We start from the raw sequence: 20,044 nt of genomic DNA, 5'->3' as shown, positions 1-20,044 counted from the left end.
AAGGACACTGGGGTAGACTGGAATTTTTCATGACTCACTGTTGATAGGTTCTGATAAAACTTTGCTGTGCTACACACCAGTATTATAATGTCCTAGTTTTAATTTACATCCTTATCACTCTAAAACTCTCAATAACAACAAAACCTCTCCAATCACATTGGTAGACTCATTGGGTCCTCAATTTCAAGGCATTTTATGATTATAAATACACACAACACAGAAACAGGCCCTTCAGGCACCATGTCCATGTTACACAAACCCATTAGGTAGCACATTGCAACCAGACTGTTGAATGAATCCTCGGTGTGCTAAAATGGACTCTCAACCTCACAATCAATCTCATTATGACTTTACACCTTATCATCTGCCTACACATTACTTTTTCCATAACTATAATATTTTATTCTGCATTGGTTGTGCTTTATCTTGCTTATGCTGTGTACAACCTTGAGATTTGTCTCCTTACAAGAAACACAATAGAACCCATTTAAAAAGAACACACAGCAAAGACGGTCAAACACCCAATGTGTGTGAAGAAGAACAAATCAAGCAAACAATAAAAAAGTAAACAAGTAACACGCAGAACATGAACCAGAGTCCCTGAAAGTAAGTCCACAGCCAGTTCAGGAGCCTGGTGTCTGCAGGCCGCAGCCACAGAGCCAGTTCAGTATTGAGTTGAGTGAAACCAGTCCAGGAACCTGGTGTGTGTAGACCACAGCCACTGAGCCAGTTTAGCGCTGAGGTGTTGAAGCCAGTTCGGAAGCCCAGTGGCTGAAGGCCACAGCCACTGAGCCAGTTTAGCGCTGAGGTGTTGAAGCCAGTTCGGAAGCCCAGTGGCTGAAGGCCACAGCCACTGAGCCAGTTCAACGCTGAGGTGTTGAAGCCAGTTCGGAAGCCCAGTGGCTGAAGGCCACAGCCACTGAGCCAGTTCAACGCTGAGGTGTTGAAGCCAGTTCGGAAGCCCAGTGGCTGAAGGCCACAGACACTGAGCCAGTTCAACGCTGAGGTGTTGAAGCCAGTTCGGAAGCCCAGTGGCTGAAGGCCACAGCCACTGAGCCAGTTCAACGCTGAGGTGTTGAAGCCAGTTCGGAAGCCCAGTGGCTGAAGGCCACAGACACTGAGCCAGTTTAGCGCTGAGGTGTTGAAGCCAGTTCGGAAGCCCAGTGGCTGAAGGCCACAGACACTGAGCCAGTTCAACGCTGAGGTGTTGAAGCCAGTTCGGAAGCCCAGTGGCTGAAGGCCACAGACACTGAGCCAGTTTAGCGCTGAGGTGTTGAAGCCAGTTCGGAAGCCCAGTGGCTGAAGGCCACAGACACTGAGCCAGTTCAACGCTGAGGTGTTGAAGCCAGTTCGGAAGCCCAGTGGCTGAAGGCCACAGACACTGAGCCAGTTCAACGCTGAGGTGTTGAAGCCAGTTCGGAAGCCCAGTGGCTGAAGGCCACAGACACTGAGCCAGTTTAGCGCTGAGGTGTTGAAGCCAGTTCGGAAGCCCAGTGGCTGAAGGCCACAGCCACTGAGCCAGTTTAGCGCTGAGGTGTTGAAGCCAGTTCGGAAGCCCAGTGGCTGAAGGCCACAGCCACTGAGCCAGTTCAACGCTGAGGTGTTGAAGCCAGTTCGGAAGCCCAGTGGCTGAAGGCCACAGCCACTGAGCCAGTTCAACGCTGAGGTGTTGAAGCCAGTTCGGAAGCCCAGTGGCTGAAGGCCACAGACACTGAGCCAGTTTAGCGCTGAGGTGTTGAAGCCAGTTCGGAAGCCCAGTGGCTGAAGGCCACAGCCACTGAGCCAGTTTAGCGCTGAGGTGTTGAAGCCAGTTCGGAAGCCCAGTGGCTGAAGGCCACAGCCACTGAGCCAGTTCAACGCTGAGGTGTTGAAGCCAGTTCGGAAGCCCAGTGGCTGAAGGCCACAGCCACTGAGCCAGTTCAACGCTGAGGTGTTGAAGCCAGTTCGGAAGCCCAGTGGCTGAAGGCCACAGACACTGAGCCAGTTCAACGCTGAGGTGTTGAAGCCAGTTCGGAAGCCCAGTGGCTGAAGGCCACAGCCACTGAGCCAGTTCAACGCTGAGGTGTTGAAGCCAGTTCGGAAGCCCAGTGGCTGAAGGCCACAGCCACTGAGCCAGTTCAACGCTGAGGTGTTGAAGCCAGTTCGGAAGCCCAGTGGCTGAAGGCCACAGACACTGAGCCAGTTTAGCGCTGAGGTGTTGAAGCCAGTTCGGAAGCCCAGTGGCTGAAGGCCACAGCCACTGAGCCAGTTTAGCGCTGAGGTGTTGAAGCCAGTTCGGAAGCCCAGTGGCTGAAGGCCACAGCCACTGAGCCAGTTCAACGCTGAGGTGTTGAAGCCAGTTCGGAAGCCCAGTGGCTGAAGGCCACAGCCACTGAGCCAGTTCAACGCTGAGGTGTTGAAGCCAGTTCGGAAGCCCAGTGGCTGAAGGCCACAGACACTGAGCCAGTTCAACGCTGAGGTGTTGAAGCCAGTTCGGAAGCCCAGTGGCTGAAGGCCACAGCCACTGAGCCAGTTCAACGCTGAGGTGTTGAAGCCAGTTCGGAAGCCCAGTGGCTGAAGGCCACAGACACTGAGCCAGTTTAGCGCTGAGGTGTTGAAGCCAGTTCGGAAGCCCAGTGGCTGAAGGCCACAGACACTGAGCCAGTTCAACGCTGAGGTGTTGAAGCCAGTTCGGAAGCCCAGTGGCTGAAGGCCACAGACACTGAGCCAGTTCAACGCTGAGGTGAGCACCGGAAATTACAGGCCACAGCTGCAGAGTCAGTTCATCATTGAGGCAACTGAGCTGAACACCAGCTCATCCTTCATCTTTGGCCTTGATACCTTGACCTTTTTAATCAGGCTTGGCACTTAAATCAGTCAAACATTTATCGTTCTTGGACCTGGGCCCCAATGGCCACCACGATCGTACCTGCATTCTCGAGAATTCAATTAGCTGAGTCCTTCATAGTACTCCAAAAAATGCCAAGGTTGTACAGCTGGTTCAGGAGCACAACTCCCAAAGGGAAATTTCAGGCTGTGGATTGCAGTGATTGTAGTGCAGAGAAGGTGTAATTAGAATAGCTTGTAGTTTTGTTTGCTGCCAGTAAAGTGTCACCGCAGCTCACCAGTGCCATCGGGAGAGGACTGTACTTCAGTACATGTGACAATAATAAACCAATTTCAATTCCAAATTCCACAACCCACAGCCTCCTGTGCCATGGCATTTAAAATGTTCATCTAAATACATGTCGACTGGTGAGTAGATCACACAATATTGAGTTTCCTTTGTTGAGAAATGGTTTCATATTGGAATGAAGCATTGGCAAGTTCTGGGAACCTGCATGGAGCGAGAATCCTGTGTAGATATTACTGACATATCTGGTTTCTATTGTGAATGGAAGATGGAAGCCGAGAACTGTGGTAGCTAAACGTACCAACAGATAAATTGAGTGCAGAATTAGACCAGTCAGGTCTTTGAGTCACTGAAAGATTCAATGAGATTATGAGCAATCTAAATGTAATCTCAACTTCCCTGGCTTGCACACTTCAGTCAGTTTGGATTGCCAGCATCTCCTCCACAATCTCCAGCAGCACAAATGCACCACAAGGCTGTGTGCTTAGTCCCTTGCTCTATTCGCTTTACACTTACGACTGTTTGGTTAAACACAGCTCCAATGCCATATTCAAGTTTGCTGATGACACCATTGTCACAGGCTGAATCAAAGGTGGTGATGAATCAGCCTATAGGAGGGGGATTGAAAATCTGGCTGAGTAGTGTCATAACAGCCTTTTACTCAATATCAATAAGACCAAAGAGCTGATTATTGACCAGGAGGAAGAAACCAGAGGTCCATATCCAGTAATTATCGGATGATCAGAGGTGGAGAGGGTCAGCAACTTTAAATTTTGAAGGACTAGTCCTGGGCCCAGCATGTAAGGGCAGTTACGAAGAAAGCACGGTAGAGCCTCTACTTCCTTAGGAATTTGCAAAGATTTGGCATGACATTTAAAACTTGATGAACTTCTATAAATATGTGGTGTAGAGTATATTGTGATTGCATCACAGCTTGATATGGAAACAGCAATGCCCTTAAACAGAAAATCCTACAAAAAGTAGTGGATATGGCCCTACACACCATTGAACACATCTTCATAGAGTTTTGTTGTAGGAAAGCAGCATCCATTATCAGAGACCCTACCACTCAGGTCATGCTCGATTCCCTATCGGAAATGAACTTAAGGTCCTCTGTGTGCCCTAGGAGAAAGCAGGTCATGTGCACAAGGTATGCAAAAACTGTTCTATTGCATGCAATAATCCATTAAATATTGTAATATATATTGTAATGGGCAGGGTACACAAAGCATTGGTTGCTTTCACAGCTGCACCTGACAGGTTTAGTACACATTTCTCTCACATCACAACTTCTGGGCTCCACTGTTTAATGTCTGAGAAGGTTGAAGGAACTTAGTGTGTCGCTCCTGTTCCTGTATCTGGGTTATCTCTGTGTATTCAGCAAGCCTCGTTAAGAGAGGTTCTGTGCACTCTAGAATAGAGACACAGTGTTGCGTCTTCCAGCTTGCCATCTCCATTTCCTCCTCCCTGCTCTCTGCTTCTTCCTTCCCTGGAATCTGTCAGAGCTATCTGCTGTCAGCTCCACATGGTGGCATTGAATTTGACTCTCTCAGTATTCCCAGTGGGATGAACATACCTTGCAATTGGCAGTTCTCTGTGGGTTTTGAGCATTTACAGTTGATAACAACTCAGGCATTAGAGGAACACTAAGTTCCCATGTGGGTGTGACCTTCGATCGATCCTAACTTTGGAGGAAAACCTGCTTCAGTTTCTACCTACGAGTTGAAATGTAAGTCAGAGAACCTCTGTCTGAAAACCTTTACATCTGTCTGCATGACAACCATACTCGATCTGCAGCATCAGGTGTCTTATTTGGAGAGGGTGGCTCAATGGCCCAGCTGGTAAGGTTGCTGCCTCACTGGCCCACGGACCTGGGTTCATTCCCTGTGTGGCATTTCCTTGTTATCCCGGTGACTACACGTGTTTCCCATGGGTCCCTCCAAATCACAAAGACATATGGGTTAGCAGGTTAAGTTTCCCCCGGTGTGTAGAATTTGGGGGAGTTGATGTGAGTTTAATTTTTGATCAATGCCGCAGTACAAAATGCTGAAATGTTCAATTAATAATGAATATTCAAGGGGCTACTGGAGGGAAGAGCTTCAAGCAGTAGGTTTCAATAGGTACATTTAATGTCAGAGAAATGTATACAATGTACATCCACAAAAACAGAGTGCCCCAAAGAATGAATGACAGCTAAATGTTAGAACCCCAAAGCCTCCCAAAATCCCCCCTCCCACACACAAACAGCAGCAAAGCAATGACCCCCCACCCCCACCAGCAAAAAAAAGCATCAGCACCCTCCATCAGGCACTCAAGCGTGCAGCAAAGCATCAATAAAGACACAGACTTGCAGTATCCCAAAGACTACTCGTTCACCCAGTAATTCGACATACCACAGGCTCTCTCCCTAATCAGGGAAAAAGCGATGTCGCTGTTTCACAGTGAGAGGGGAGACATAACAAACAACTCGCCGACTTACAGTGTTAGAAGTCTGTTGCACCACTGTATCCAAGCTCTGCACCCAAAGAGTTGGCCTAAGAAAGGTGCCACACAACCCCGGCAGCTAACCCATTGCTCCCGATTTTCTGTGCTCTCTCGTGAGGGGCACTGGCCTAGAATCAGCACATCCCCAGAGCCACAAACTTCTGGAGCCCTCAAGGCAACGTCCTTGGGATATCAGAAAGCGGCTGGTCGTGAGGCCCTGAGTGCGGGTCCCATTTCCACAAGGAACCAAAGTAGAGTGTAGTCCTTGATCATGAGTAAAACTACTCATCAGTGATGAAAGTGAAACATAAACTGGTGACACTGGGAACATAAAACAAAAAGCAGAAAGTGCTGGAAATACTCAGCAAGTCAGGTAGCATGTGTGGGTAGAGAAAGTCAGTGTTTTAGGTCATAGGCACTTTGTCAGATTAATAATTAATGGTTGAGTAATTCCCTGGATCTAATGACACAGGGTTATAAAGTACGTGCCACAGAAATAGTAGATGTGGTCTTTGTAATCTCCCTAAGTATCCTGGTTTCTGCAGAGATCTTGCAGATTTGGAAAACTGTAAATATTAAATCCATTTCTCAAGCAAGGAGGAAGACAAACAGCAGGGAAGCACATTACCACACTATAATAAGGATGTGGCTGTGCTGGAGGAGGTGTAGATGAGATTCGCCAAGATGTAGACACAAGATCACAAGAACATAGGAACAGACGCTTTGGCCCACTATGTTATAGTGAACTAATTAAGCTAGTATTTAACATCTAACAAAACTAATACCTTCTGCCAACACAATGTTCATATCCCTCTATGCTCTACAGATTAATTTGACTTTCTAAGGGCCTCTTAAATATCTGTTGTATTTTCTTCTACCATCACCAGTGATGGTGCATTCCGAGCACCTACCACTCTCTGTGTAAATCCTTTAGAAATTTCCCTTTCTCATCTTAAATGCATGTCCAGTAGTATTAGACATTGCAACCCTGAGAAAGCAATACTGGCTGTTAGCACCTCTCATCACCTTATAGACCTCTGTCAGATCTCCCCTCAGCCTCCACTGCTCCAGAGAAAACGACCCAAGTTTATCCAACCTCTCCTTATAGCACATGCTATGTAATCCTAGCGTCAACCCGGTAAACTTCTATTGTACTTTCCCTAAACACTCTACATCTTTCCTGTAATGGGCTGAGGAGAAGTGAATGCAACACTTCCAATGTGGCCTAACCTGAATTTTATAAAATGCAACATAACTTCCTGAGTCTTGAGCTCAGTGCCTCAGCTAATAATGGTAAGCATGCCATATGCCTTCTTTACCAAACTGTAGCTCTATGCAGCCACTTCAGGGAGCTGTCCCAAGATCCCTCTACATCAGCACTGTTAGGGATTGCTGATGCAGGGATCTAAAGTTAAACAAAAAACACATCTGTTAGCATCTCTGGGGACAGAGTGATTGTCAATTGCATCAGGACTCTGTTACTCTATGTTACCAATAAAAAAGCTGCAATACATCATTAAGGAGTTATTGACAATAGGTATAATAGGTGCATGTACTTGCACATCATGTAGACAGCTAGGACACAACATTCGTGGTCAACCCCAACCAACGGAGGGGCCTCATAGGATCTCAAGAAGTTGTACTTTCAGATTATACAGGAATAATTGGCAAAAGCAAGAAAAAGACCTGATTCTTTCAGAGGATTGTGTTTTAAGTATTGTGGTATGACAGCTAGACAATCACTACATTCCTTATTTTGAATGTTATTCAAGGGCTGCACTTCTGCAGCAGACCTGTGTGACAGTCTGTACCTCAAGCTAAACAAATAAGTAGAAGGAAAAGAAACCGTGCATCTTAACTCGAGGGAGCCACTGTCAGAATTTGACAAATGACTGAGGAAGTGCGAGTTGAGTGATTGTTTTGTGACAGGACCCAGTGGCAGGCAGTCTCTGAACGGTGGAAGTGTGGTGGTGATTAGATTCACAGGTGCTGAGCTTTAACTCCCCAGCCTAGGAACCAAACACATCAAGTTACACAATCCATTCTTTAACCAGCGCTCTTATGCTCTACACCATCCATCCATACAGTAAGTCCATATTTTGTCATGAGACCTCTCAGTATACATCAGAATTTACAGTAGAGAAACAGGTCAGTCTGCACTAATCTTTCTTTCTCTTTTCCTACCACTTTCAATGTATTTATTTCACTTTCTCTCAACGTATCTATATAAATTGCCTCAGCTCTTCCTCCGAAAAATACAGCACAAATACAGTCCCTTTACGAACTCGGTGCAAACTATGAACCACCCATTTTTTACACCAATCTTAACCTTGCCCTTTCTATTCTCCCCAATTCCTATTAATTACTCCCGGAAACTAGTTGTGAGTGACCCATTCCCAGCATTAAAGGCACTTGTTCTGATTTAACAATTGATTTGTGCCTTGGCATCTATTGGCATCTTTAGTTGGAATCTGGAAATGTCTTTACATGACATCTCCAACTGCTGTCTAGCCCCAATCTCAACCAGTTATTCTTAACTAGCCACCTTTTTAAGAACATACTCATGTTATGATCCAATTGGTACTATAGTTCTGTTTTCCCCTCCAATTTCCATAGTTGTGTGAAAACTCCAACAAAAGCAGCAAAAAAATGCCTCTTTAATTTCCAAAGATAAAATGGGATTGACTATCATAAACTCAGTAGTCAAAGGATTCCAGTATGCGATGTAAATGAGATTTAAGATGTCTTTTATTAATCTACATATGATAGGAAATTGAAAACAACTAGCCTTATATTAATCAACTCTGTATATAAATTAAAGGGCTACAATGGCCAAAAATGAAAAGCTTGAACTACCAATGAATGATTGATGTTCTTAGTCAAAGGAAAGAATTAAATGAAACCCATATTGATTGTAATTAGGCTGATGGTGATATATTATCGAGGCAGATGTCACAGGGGTCAATGAGTGCTGTCTGCTGCTCCTGGCAAAGGCATTATCAGACTGAGAGTCACATTCCTAAATCAGGTCTTTGTTCATTCAGATCCCGGCACCCAAATTATTATTTTTTGACACATATCTGAATTGAAGTTCTGAAGATTAGAGGAAACTGAGACAGCTCAGGGTGGGGGAGGGTTAAGTACCTTGGGATATGAATTTGAGAGTTAGAAGACTGGGAGGAGGGAGAGGTCAAGCAATGCCTTTTTAACAGGACAGATAATAGCCTTGCTGAATAAGTTGCAGGGAATGTGATTGATATAGGCCATATGTGCGGGTTAAGTAGGCAATTAGATATGTTTGCGAAGAGAGGTTGGTCATTGCAATGAAAGCTGGGAGTGTGGATCAGAAGATTTTTAGCCTTAATGTGTGATTCAGAATGATATGAAACAGGTTGGAATAAACTGAATAAGAAACAGTTCTGTATCAATCTTAAGAAGATAACTGAAGCCTCTTGTTACATTTTCAGCTCATTCATTGGATGTAGATGACACAGATATGGTGTCCATCCCTGGTCCCTCGCAGATGAGTTGTTTTCTCAAACAACTGTAACTCAACGTCATTCAGATGACAATTAAAACTCAGTAACATTGGTGAGGGTTTAAACTTCAGGTTAAACTGTCAAACTAATGACAGAATTCTTTTCCCCTGAAGGACTTAAGTGGATTAGTTGTATTTTCATGACCCAACTGTTGGTTTTAAAATGAATTTGGATTCTCCAGCTGCTACAGTTGGATTTGAAATGACATTCTCTAAATGATATAAACCTCATACAAATTACAGTAGAATTTCCTTAAGACGATCAGAGTTTCTGCATTATGAGATGTTATTTTATTAATGCTTCAACACACCTGTAACACAGAGGGACCTGAGTTGTAGAACAGAGGAAGCAAGGTGTACAGGTACATTATTCCCTGAAAGTGGCATCACAGGTAGATAGGGTGGTGGAGAAGGTTTTAGGCATGCTGGCCTTCATCAGACAGGGAACTGAGGTAAAGAAGTTGGGATATTATGCCGTAGTTGTAAATGATATTAGTGAGGTTGCATTTGGAACATTTTGTTCTGTTGTGATCATTCTACTGCGGAAGGTTGCCTTTAAACTTGAAAGATGCAGAGGAGATTTATGAGGATGTTACTGGAGCTCAAACGATTGTGATTTGGTGCGAGGTTGAGAAGGTTGGGACATTATTCACTGAAGTGTACAGGAGTGACAGGTGATCTTGCAGATGTGTATTAAATTTTGAAGGAAATAGACAGGGTCAATGTACAGCCTTTTTTTCCCAGGATTGGACAATCAAGAACCAGAAGACATAGATTTAAGGTGAGAGGGGAGATATTTAATAGGCAACCTAATCATGCAGATGGTGGTCAGTATAAAGAATGCACTGCCAGAGGAAGAGGCTGAGGTACATTAACAACATTAATAAGTCACTTGGACAGATGCATAGATAAAAGAAAGCTTAGAGGGATATGGGCAAAATATGATACAGCATGGATGAGCAATTTTTCTCCAGTTTAAAATGGTGCTGGTGAAGCACACGATGATTTGCTGGCAGCAAACAAAACTAGGGACATAGGGACATACAGCACAAAAACAGGCCCTATGGCCCTTCTAGTCTGAGGCTATCCAGTTAAACTGCCTATTCCCATCAACCTGCACCCATACATAGCCCTCCATACTCCTACCATCCATATACCTATCCAAACTTCTTTTAAACGTTGAAATTGAGCTTGCATGCACCACTTGGGCTGGTAGCTCCACACTCCTACAACCCTTTGAGTGAAGGGGTTTCCCCTCATGTTCTCCTTAAACTTTCCACCTTTCTGTGGCCTTTGGTTGTAGGACCACCCAACCTCAACGGAAAAAAACCTGATATCCTTCATAATTTTGTATACCTCTATCTATCTTCTATGTTCCAAGAATAAAGTCTAACCTATTAAATCTTCCCTTATAAGTCAAGTCTCCAGTCCTGGCAACATCCTTGTGAATTTTCTCTGTACTCTTTCAACCTTATTTACATCTTTCCTGTAGGTGATCAAAACTGCATGAAAAACTGCAAATTGGCCTCACCAGCATCTTATACAACTTCAACATAATTTCCCATCTCCTGTACTCAATAATTTGATTTATGAAGGGCAAAGTGACAAAAGCTTTCTTTATGACCCTATTCATCTGTGACACTACTTTCAATGAATTATAGACCTGTATTCCCGGATCCCTGTGTTCAATCACACTCCTCAATGCCCGAGAGTTCACTGTGTAAGACCTACGCTGATTGCTCCTACTGAAGTCAGACACCTCACAATTGTCTGTATTAAATTCCAGCTGCCACTTTTCAGCCCATGTTTCCAGCTGGTCCAGATCCAGCTGCAAGCTCTGATAGTTTTCCTCACTGTCCACTACACCTCTAATCTTGGTGTCATCTACAAATTGCTGATGCAGTTAACTGTATAGTCATCCAGATCATTGATACAGATGACAAGCAACAACAGACCCAGCACTGATCCCTGCAGCGCTCGACTAGTCACTGGCTTCCAGTCAGAGAGGCAACCGTCTACTAAAACTCTGTGGCTTCTTCCACAAAGCAAATGCTTAATTGAATTTGCTATCTCATCCTGAATGCCAAGCGAGTGAACCACCTTGACGAACCTCCAAAGTAGGGTCTGATCAAATGTCTTACTAAAGTCCATGAAGACAATATTTACTGCTTTGCTTTCATCAGCTTTCTTGGTAATCTTGTCGAAAAACTCCATAAGCTGAGTTAGACATGGCCAAACATGCACAAAACCATCTTGACTTTCCCCAGTCAGTCCCTGTCTATTCATATATTCAGTCCCCTAGAACACCTTCCAATAACTTTCACACTTTTGTTGTCAGGCACACCAACCTATAATTTCCTCCTTAAACCATGGAACAACATTGGCTACTCTCCGGTACTTCACCTGTCACTAAGAAAGATTTAAATATCTCTGCAAAGGTCTGTGCAGTTTCTGCACTTGCCCCCCACAGGGTCCAAGGGAACACCTTGACAAGCCCTGGGTTGGTCCACCCTGATTTGCCTTAAAACAGCAAACACCTCCACATCTGTAGTTTGTATAGGGTGCATGACATAGCTGCTGCTTTGCCTCACTTCTATAGACTCTGTTTTTGTCTTCTGAGTAAATACAGAGGCAAAAAAGACATTTAAGGCTCCTCCATCTCTTTTGGCTCCACACATAGATTACTACTCTGACCCTCCGGAGGGCCAATTTCCCCCTTGCAATCCTTTTGCTCTCAACATATCTGTAAAATTCCTTAGGCTTCTCCTTCACCTCATCTGCTAGAGCAACCTCATGCCTTCTTTTAGTTTTCATGATTCTTTCTTAAGTGTTCTCTTGTACTTGCTACGGATTCAGCAACAGTAAATATATAAGTGAGGCAGGGTTTTTTTTATAACAAATAAAACATTTATTAAACACTGAAAAACAAACCCCCAAAAGTAAACAAACAACTAACGTAACCGGAAATCAGCTGCTGTGCGGCAGCTTAAACAGTTCATAAAGGAATAAAGCGAAAACAGTTCTTAAAGCGATGTTGCAAAAACAGTTCTTCAAAGTAGTACTGCAAAAGTTCAAAATGCTTACAATCCATTAAAGGAGGGACTTTATAGATGATTTAAGTTCTCTTTCACGTCGTGTTGCTGCAGTTCCCAGTTGAACTATACTTTTCCCGGAGAATTTACGAAGATGAAAATGAAACGGCTTAAAGGCACTGACCTTTCCTTTACAAAACTGTACCCAACCCTTTCTGCTATTATTCACAGGGGTTACCATGGGGACAGCCAATGAATGCCTTCCGAATGAGGACCAAACAAGGTCGAACCTGTTTCACCATCGAAATTGACTTTCCTTGATCTTTTAGCTCCCAAACTCCGATCTTCACTCTCCACTGATATTTAACTGGCAGTATTATAAAGTAACTGCCAGCAATGACCTTTTAAACTTTAGGCATTAAATAAAACTCCACCTTTCAACCAAACTGCGTCATAATATTAGACCACGCAGTGGCATGGAGTCAAAATGGCAAATCCAGCCACGAACTGCCCCTCCTCACAGGGAGGGGTCCTCCTTTTATACCCTGTAAAAAAAACCTGTCACATGACCTCTACTGACGGGAAAATGACGTCACTCCACCATCACAAGACCACTACCTTAAGTCCAGTATAGCTTCAACACCTCTGTCACGTGACAAGTACAAGATACCCATGGGTACGTAACATATTTCTTATACTCCATAGGTACCTCATTTGTTCCTACCCGCTATGCATCTCCTTCTTTTACTTAACCAGAGCCTCAATATCTCTTGAAAATCAAGGTACCCTACACCTATTATCTTTACCTTTCAAGATTTCAAGATTTATACTCTCAAAATTTCACATTTGAAAGTCTCCCATTTACCAAGTACACCTTTGACAGAAAGCAGTCTGTCCCAATCCACACTTGCCAGATCCTTTACTGATACTGTCAAAATTGGCCCTTCTCCAATTTGGAATCTCAACCTGCAGACCAGACCTGCCCTTTTCCATATTTACTCTGAAACTATGGCATTATGATCACTAGATGTGAAGTGTTCCTCTACACAAGCTTCTGTCAGCTACCTGCCTCATTCCCTACTAGGAGATCAAGTATGAAACACTCTGTCACTGGGATTTCTATGTACTATTAAGGAAACTATCCTAAACACATTTGACAAGCTCTATCCCATCTGGTCCTTTTACAGTATTGAAGTCCCAGTCAATATGTGGAAAGTTAAAATCACCTACAAGAACAACCTTATTTTTCTTGCAACAATCTGCTCTCTCTCCAAATTTAGGCCATAAGATATAGGAGCTCAGTCTGCTCCACCGTTCAATCATAGGCTGATCCAATTCTTCCAGTTATCTCCACTCCCCTGCCTTAAATGCACCCAATGACTTGGCCTCCACAGCCACTTGTGGCAACAAATTCCACAGATTTACCTCTGACTAAAGTAATTTCTCCGCATCTCTGTTCTAAATGGACGTCCTTCAATCCTGAAGTCATGCCCTCTTGTCCTAGGCTCCCTTACCATGGGAAATAATTTGCCATATCGAATCTGTTCAGGTCTTTTAACATTTGGAATGTTTCTGTGAGATCCCCACCTCATTCTGAACTCCAGGGAATACAGCCAAAGAGCTGCCAGATGTTCCTCATACAGTAACCCTTTCATTCCTGAAATCATTCTCGTGAATCTTCTCTGAACCTTCTTTAATGTCAATATATCCTTTCCAAAATAAGGAGCCCAAAACTGCACACGATACTCCAAGTGTGGTCTCACAGGTCCCACAACCCTGCTCCTATATTCTATACCTCTAGAAATGAATGCCAACATTGCATTTGCCTTCTTCACCACCATCTCAACCTGGAGGTTAATCTTTAGGGTATCCTGCGCAAGGACCTTTGTACCTCTGCATTTTGAATTCTCTCCCTTTTAAATACGTAATAGTCTGCCCGTTTATTTCTTCCACCATACACTTTCCAACGTTGTATTTCATTTGCCACTTATTTGCCCATTCCCCTAAACTATCTAAGTCTCTTTGCAGGCTTTCTGTCTCCTCAACACTGCCCACTCCCCTACCTATCTTTGTATCATCAGCAAATTTAGCTACAAATCCATTAATCCCATAGTCCAAATCGTTGACATATATTGTAAAAAGCAATGGTCCCAACACTGACCGCTGTGGAACTCCACTGGTAACTGGCAGCCAGCCAGAATAGAATCCCTTTATTCCTACTCTCTGTTTTCTGCCGATCAGCCAATACTCCACCCATGCTAGTAACTCCCCTGTAATTCCATGGGCTCTTATCTTGCTAAGCAGCCTTATATGTAGCACCTTGTGAAAGGCCTACTGAAAATCCAAGTACACCACATCTACTGCATCTCCTTTGTCTACCCTGCTTGTAATATCCTCAACTGCAAAAGATTAGTCAGGCAGGACTTCCCTTCCAGAAACCAATCTGGCTTTGGCCTATCTTGTCATGTGCCTCCAGGTATTCTGTAATCTTATCCCTAACAATCGATTCTAACAACTTCCCAACCACTGATGTCAGGTGAACAGATCTATAGTTTCCTTTCTGCTGCCTCCCACCCTTCTTAAATAACGGAGTAATGTTGTCAATTTTCCAGTCATCCGGTACAATGCCAGAATCTATTGATTCTTTAATGTTTAATTGTTAATGCCTCCGTAATCTCTCCAGCTAATTCCTTCAGAACCCAAGGGTGTATTCCATCAGGTCCAGGAGATTTATCTACCCTCAGACCATTAAGCTTCCTGAGCACCTTCTCAGTCATAATTTTCACTGCATATACTTCACTTCTCTAACACTCTTGAATGCCCGGTATACTACAGGTTCCTCTGTCATCTCTGCACCTCTCATTACAATATCTGTAGTATCATTTTCTATTGGTCCTATATCTACCCTCAACTCTCTTTTACCCTTTATATACTTAAAAAAGCTTTTAGTATCTTCTTTGATTTTTGCCGCCAGCTTCATTTCATAATTCACCTTTTCCTTCCTAATTCTTAGTTTCTTTCTGCAAATTTTTAAAATCTTCTCAATCCTCTATCTTCCCACTAGCTTTGGCTTCCTTGTATGCCCTCTCTTTTGCTTTTACTTTGGCTCTGACTTCACTTCTTCCATTCAAAAATTTCTTCTTATTTGGAATATATCTGTCTTGCACTTTCCTAATTTTTGCAGAAACTCCAGCCATTGCTGCTCTGCTGTCCTTCCTGCTAGTGTCCCTTTCCAGTCAAACTTGGTCAGTTCCCCTCTCATGCCGTTGTATTTTCCTTTATTCCACTGATGTACCGATACATTGGAGTTTAGTTTCTCCTTCTCAAATTTCAAAGTGAACTCAATCATATTGTGATCACTGTTCCCTAAGGTTTCCTTAACCTTAAGCTCTCTTATCACCTCTGGATCATTGCACAACACCCAATCCAGCACAGCCGATCCCCTAGTGGGCTCAACAACAAGCTGTTCTAAAAAGGCATCCCTTAGACATTCTACAGATTCTCTCTTTTGTAGTTCAATATTTTCCCAATCCACTTTCACTTTAAAATCCCCAATGATTACGATGACATTGCCCTACTGACATGCCTTTTCTATCTCCTGCTGTAATTTGTAATCCACATTCCAGCTTCTGTTTGGAGGCCTGTATACAGTTGTCATTAGAGTCCTTATACCCTTGCCATTTCTTAACTGAAACCATAGAGACTCTGTACCTTCCGGTTCTATGCCATCCCTTTCCAATGATTTAATATTATTTTGTGCCTCTGAATCCTGTGGACTGTTGGGTGGTCTGTAATATAGCCTCATTAGCATGAAACTCTTCTTATTCTTCAGTTCCACTAATAATGCCAAGACAAGTATTCCTATTAACTACTTTAACTACTACTATTAACTACTTTATTAATCACACTTCTTTGCAGAAACAATGACTGCAATTGGTAGTTTGTAACTTCCCTTTCGGAGTTGTGCTTTTGAATCTCCTGTGTGACCTGGCATTCTTACAATGTGAACTGAAGTCTCTAAGGTGCAGGACGATTACAGCCTGGTGGGTACGGGCCAAGTTGAGGTGGCAGGGCCCAGGCCCAAAAGCAGGAAATGAGCCAATCTTTGGTCTTTGCTGGAGTGGACTTGGAGGGTTTCAGGGTGGCAAATCCAAGACGAGGCAGAGTCAGGGCAGCGGGGCCCTGGCCTGAGAGCATATGGAAGTGGTAGGCCCTGAGTCCGAGAGCGAGGAATGACTCAAGATTTGGCCGATTTAAGCACCAGGCCAGATTAGAAAGGCAACAGGGCCTGGATCGACCTACAATTTGTCCAGTTTAAACGCTGGGCCAGACTGAATAGGTCAGGGTGTTGGGACCTGAGGAGAGGGATGGGCCAGAGGACGGCTTGCTGCTTTCGTCTCTGCACTGAGGTGAGGCTGTGGCCTGCAACTAATGGCTGCTGGATCAGGTATGACTGCCTTTGTGGCTATGAAGTCATTATTGTGAGCTTCAGTTCTGAATGGTATTTGCTTTTACTGTTCGCATGATGTGTTTGTTTGAGTGTCCACAGTCTATTTTTAATGGGTTCTATTGGATTTCTTTGTTCTGTGGCTGCCTGTAAGAAGATGAATGTCAAGGTTGTATATAGTATACATACTTTGATAATAAATGTACTTTGAACTTTGTACAGCAAGAACCAATTGGACTGAAGGGCCTTTTTCCATACTGTACGAATCTATGACATTGTTTATTTACTTCCTTTAAAAATATGTTGTGCAGCAACGTTTCAGTGAAGCCACTGATTTTAAAGAGAGCATGGGAAACAGGAGCTGGCGGGTTTAAACAGAACATGGGACTAGGGCTGATGATGTTAGGACTGAATTGTAAGTAGCAGATAGGTGGTGTGGTACCCCAGCCCCTCTGTTCAGAAGGGTTATCACATCAGGCCAAGATTCGGCTGTATATCTACACCTAAAGGACAAGGGACACTCCTTTGAGGATAACAATGTGCACATTTTGGAAAGGGAGGACAGGTGGTTTGAAGGAGGGGTTAAAGAAGCCATCTTTGTCAAACTGGAAAACCCACCCTGAACAGAGGGAGTGGAGTACACCTGTCACCACCTATCAGCTACTTACGATGCAGTCCTAACATCTCTACCCCAGTGACTCCACAACAGTTCACACCTCCATTCATGCAAGACTAATGATGCTCCCATTACGACAACAGCTCTTTGTGACCCTCATGTGATTGCTATACCTTTAAACAAATCAGAGAGTCTGTAAGCCGGAAAACTACCCACCATGGGTGATAACTGAAGAAGCCTCTCGAATGAGCAGGTAAGTTTCTTCTAGACAACACAGCAAGCCCAGTTGCCTTGATTTACTACTGCTTGATATCCAGATTTATCCATTTTTGCTATCCACGTGTACCAGGGTTGAGTGAAGAGCCAACGAAATGGCTGCTGCTCTGGATTTTTTGCTCTGGTAGGCAAATTGGAGCAGATCCAAGTTGCTTCTCAGGCAGGAGTTGATAAGTTTCATCTCCAACCTCTCAAAACACTTCATCACTGTGGATGTAAATTCTGCTGGACAATATTCACGGAGGCATGCTCCTGCATTCCTAGGCTCTGGTGTACATGATGTCTTCTTGAAGCAGGTGGGCATGTCAGACTTCTGAAGCAAGAGGTTAAAGATCTCAGTGAACACTCCAGCCAGTTGATCAGCAGTTTGCCAGATACTTCATCATAGAAGGCAAAGTCCTGCTGTCTCCTTTGTCACTGGATTTAACTTTATAAGAGGAGATAGTATTCAAGCCCAGCCACAACTATTGAGCCTCCTTTGTTGATTCTAGACCAGAATTGCCATTTTGCCTGTGAGATCAAAATAGTTTACAAATTCATTGATCTTTAATTTATTGGTTACAGTGTTTGGACACGGTCTATGTCCTAGACAGAAGTGACTTTCACAACACAGATAATCCAGTAATAAAAACAAATGCTGGAACTACTCTGCATGTCAGGCAGTGCATGACAAAGGGCCTTCAATTTGAAGCATTAACTCTGTTTCTCTTCCCACACATGCAGCCTTACCTGCTGAATGTTTTCAGCATTTTCTGTTTTTATTTCAGATTTATGGTAGTTGCCGTTCTTTGATTTTGACATGTTGTGTTGCTCCTGCATATGGAACTGCTTAATATCAGATCCAGATGTACACTGACAGCAATTCATCATTTAGCAGGAATAAGTATGAACACAGATGTTCTAGCACTTATGCCATTGACAGGACTGGATCTTTCCTGCCATGTCTACCTGCAAATTGAATGGTGTAACGCACTATCCCGTGGAAGAGAGAATTCCAGAGATAAAATTATGTAAGATTATTCACAGCATGGTGCAATGAATCCCAATGGATTGAGCAGAGTGTGCTGTGGTGCCACTGAATGTATAGCATGGTGATTTCAGTGGACAGAGTGGCATATGAAATCGGGAGCTCAGTGGATCATGCCGCGTCTGACTTCGGTATCAGGTTTACCATCATCAGCGTATGCCGTGAGATGTGTTGTTTTGCTGCAGTAGTACATAGCAATACACAACAATAGAGAAAAACTGCATTACAGTAAGTGTGTGTGTGTGTAATATTTACTTTGGTCAGGAGGCCGTCCGGTGGTCAATGGTCACCACTTTGTAGTGAGTGATGTGTACCTTTGTGAGTCCTCCCCCTGACATAAGAGCACAGGAAAATAGGAACAGGAGTAGGCCACTTGGCTCTCAAGCCTGCCATGGTCCATCCCGGCCTTAAGTCCTCCACTGTAACATTTCCCCAGTGCTCTCAATTCCCCAGTTGTTCAAAGTTTTAATGGCTTCCACTTTAGGTACTTCTGGTGATCCTACTGTTTCTTGTACAATTCACTGTTCTGCATTTCTGTCCCAATTAGCATCATTAAAACATTATCTGGACAGTATCGCAGTGCAGTTTATATGAGCATTCTGTTTATAAGTTGCTTGTTGCCTGTGTCAAGGACTACACTTCAAACGTCAGTTCTGATGAAAGATCACTGACCTGACAATTTACCTCTGACACTATCTCCACAGATGCAGCCGAACTGAATGTTCCTTGTATTTTCTGTTTTTATTTCTGAAGTGACTTATCAATTATCAAATGCCTTGGGCAGTGTGAGATTATGAAGTGTGTAATAACCACGCCTTCCAGAGCCTATTAACCAGTAACAGTCCTTTGTCTACTTCTCTTTCAGGGTAAAGGCATGGAAGCCAGTGGAAGGAGTTGGGTAAGCTCAGCCAAGAACACACAGCCACAGAATGAACAGAAGTTCCCATGCCTAAGCTGCCCACCTCCCATTCATACTCCTTCGTGACTTTTACACATTTGTTCCCCCAGATTGCTCAGGCATGTTGCGAGCAGCACCCTGTAAATATGGAATGAGATTCTGTTCTGTTTTGTTTTGCTTTCCCTGTACATTTCCTGTTTGTTATTTGTGTGAAGTATGTTTAAGTTTGTAACGATTAAATTTTTGAAAGTATTGTACTAAATGCACTCAATAAAAATGAATCAAACTGATCAAATTGAAAAAGCAGATTTGGCTCTTATTTATCTTGAAGGCCGCTGTACTTATGAAAGGAAGAATCTAACTAAAAGAATCATAGGCAAGAGAGTTATTTTAAAGTTTTACAAATGGGGAATATTATATGAAAGAGTCAAAGAATCAGATTCATCATGTTCAAAGAAAAATATTTGCATTCCCATGGAAAAGGGGTGAGATGTCTCTTCTCAGGGTGTCTCTCTGGTTTAGAGACAGACTTACTTGCATTCTGGTTTTGTGAATTCCAAGGGTCCGATGAGACCGAGACGTGCTGGCTGGCAATGTGGGCGGGTGGTTGGAGA

The 20,044-nt window shown here is 43.6% G+C and overlaps 1 protein-coding gene across 2 annotated transcripts in view; it reads left to right on the top strand.

Moving 5' to 3' along the window:
* Positions 1–19,714, top strand: part of LOC132381635 (ephrin type-B receptor 1) — a 653,754-nt gene extending 634,040 nt beyond the window's left edge. For both annotated transcript variants that reach the window (XM_059951218.1, XM_059951207.1), the window contains one exon: positions 19,398–19,714. The gene's annotated coding sequence lies outside the window, so the exon portion shown is untranslated. The remainder of the gene's footprint in view (positions 1–19,397) is intronic.
* Positions 19,715–20,044: the final 330 nt, after the last annotated feature.

This window comes from Hypanus sabinus, chromosome 2 (genome assembly GCF_030144855.1).
Source record: "Hypanus sabinus isolate sHypSab1 chromosome 2, sHypSab1.hap1, whole genome shotgun sequence".
Lineage (NCBI taxonomy): Eukaryota > Metazoa > Chordata > Chondrichthyes > Myliobatiformes > Dasyatidae > Hypanus > Hypanus sabinus.
The sequence above is the reverse complement of the archived record's forward strand: the minus strand, read 5'-3'. Positions and strand labels throughout refer to the sequence as shown.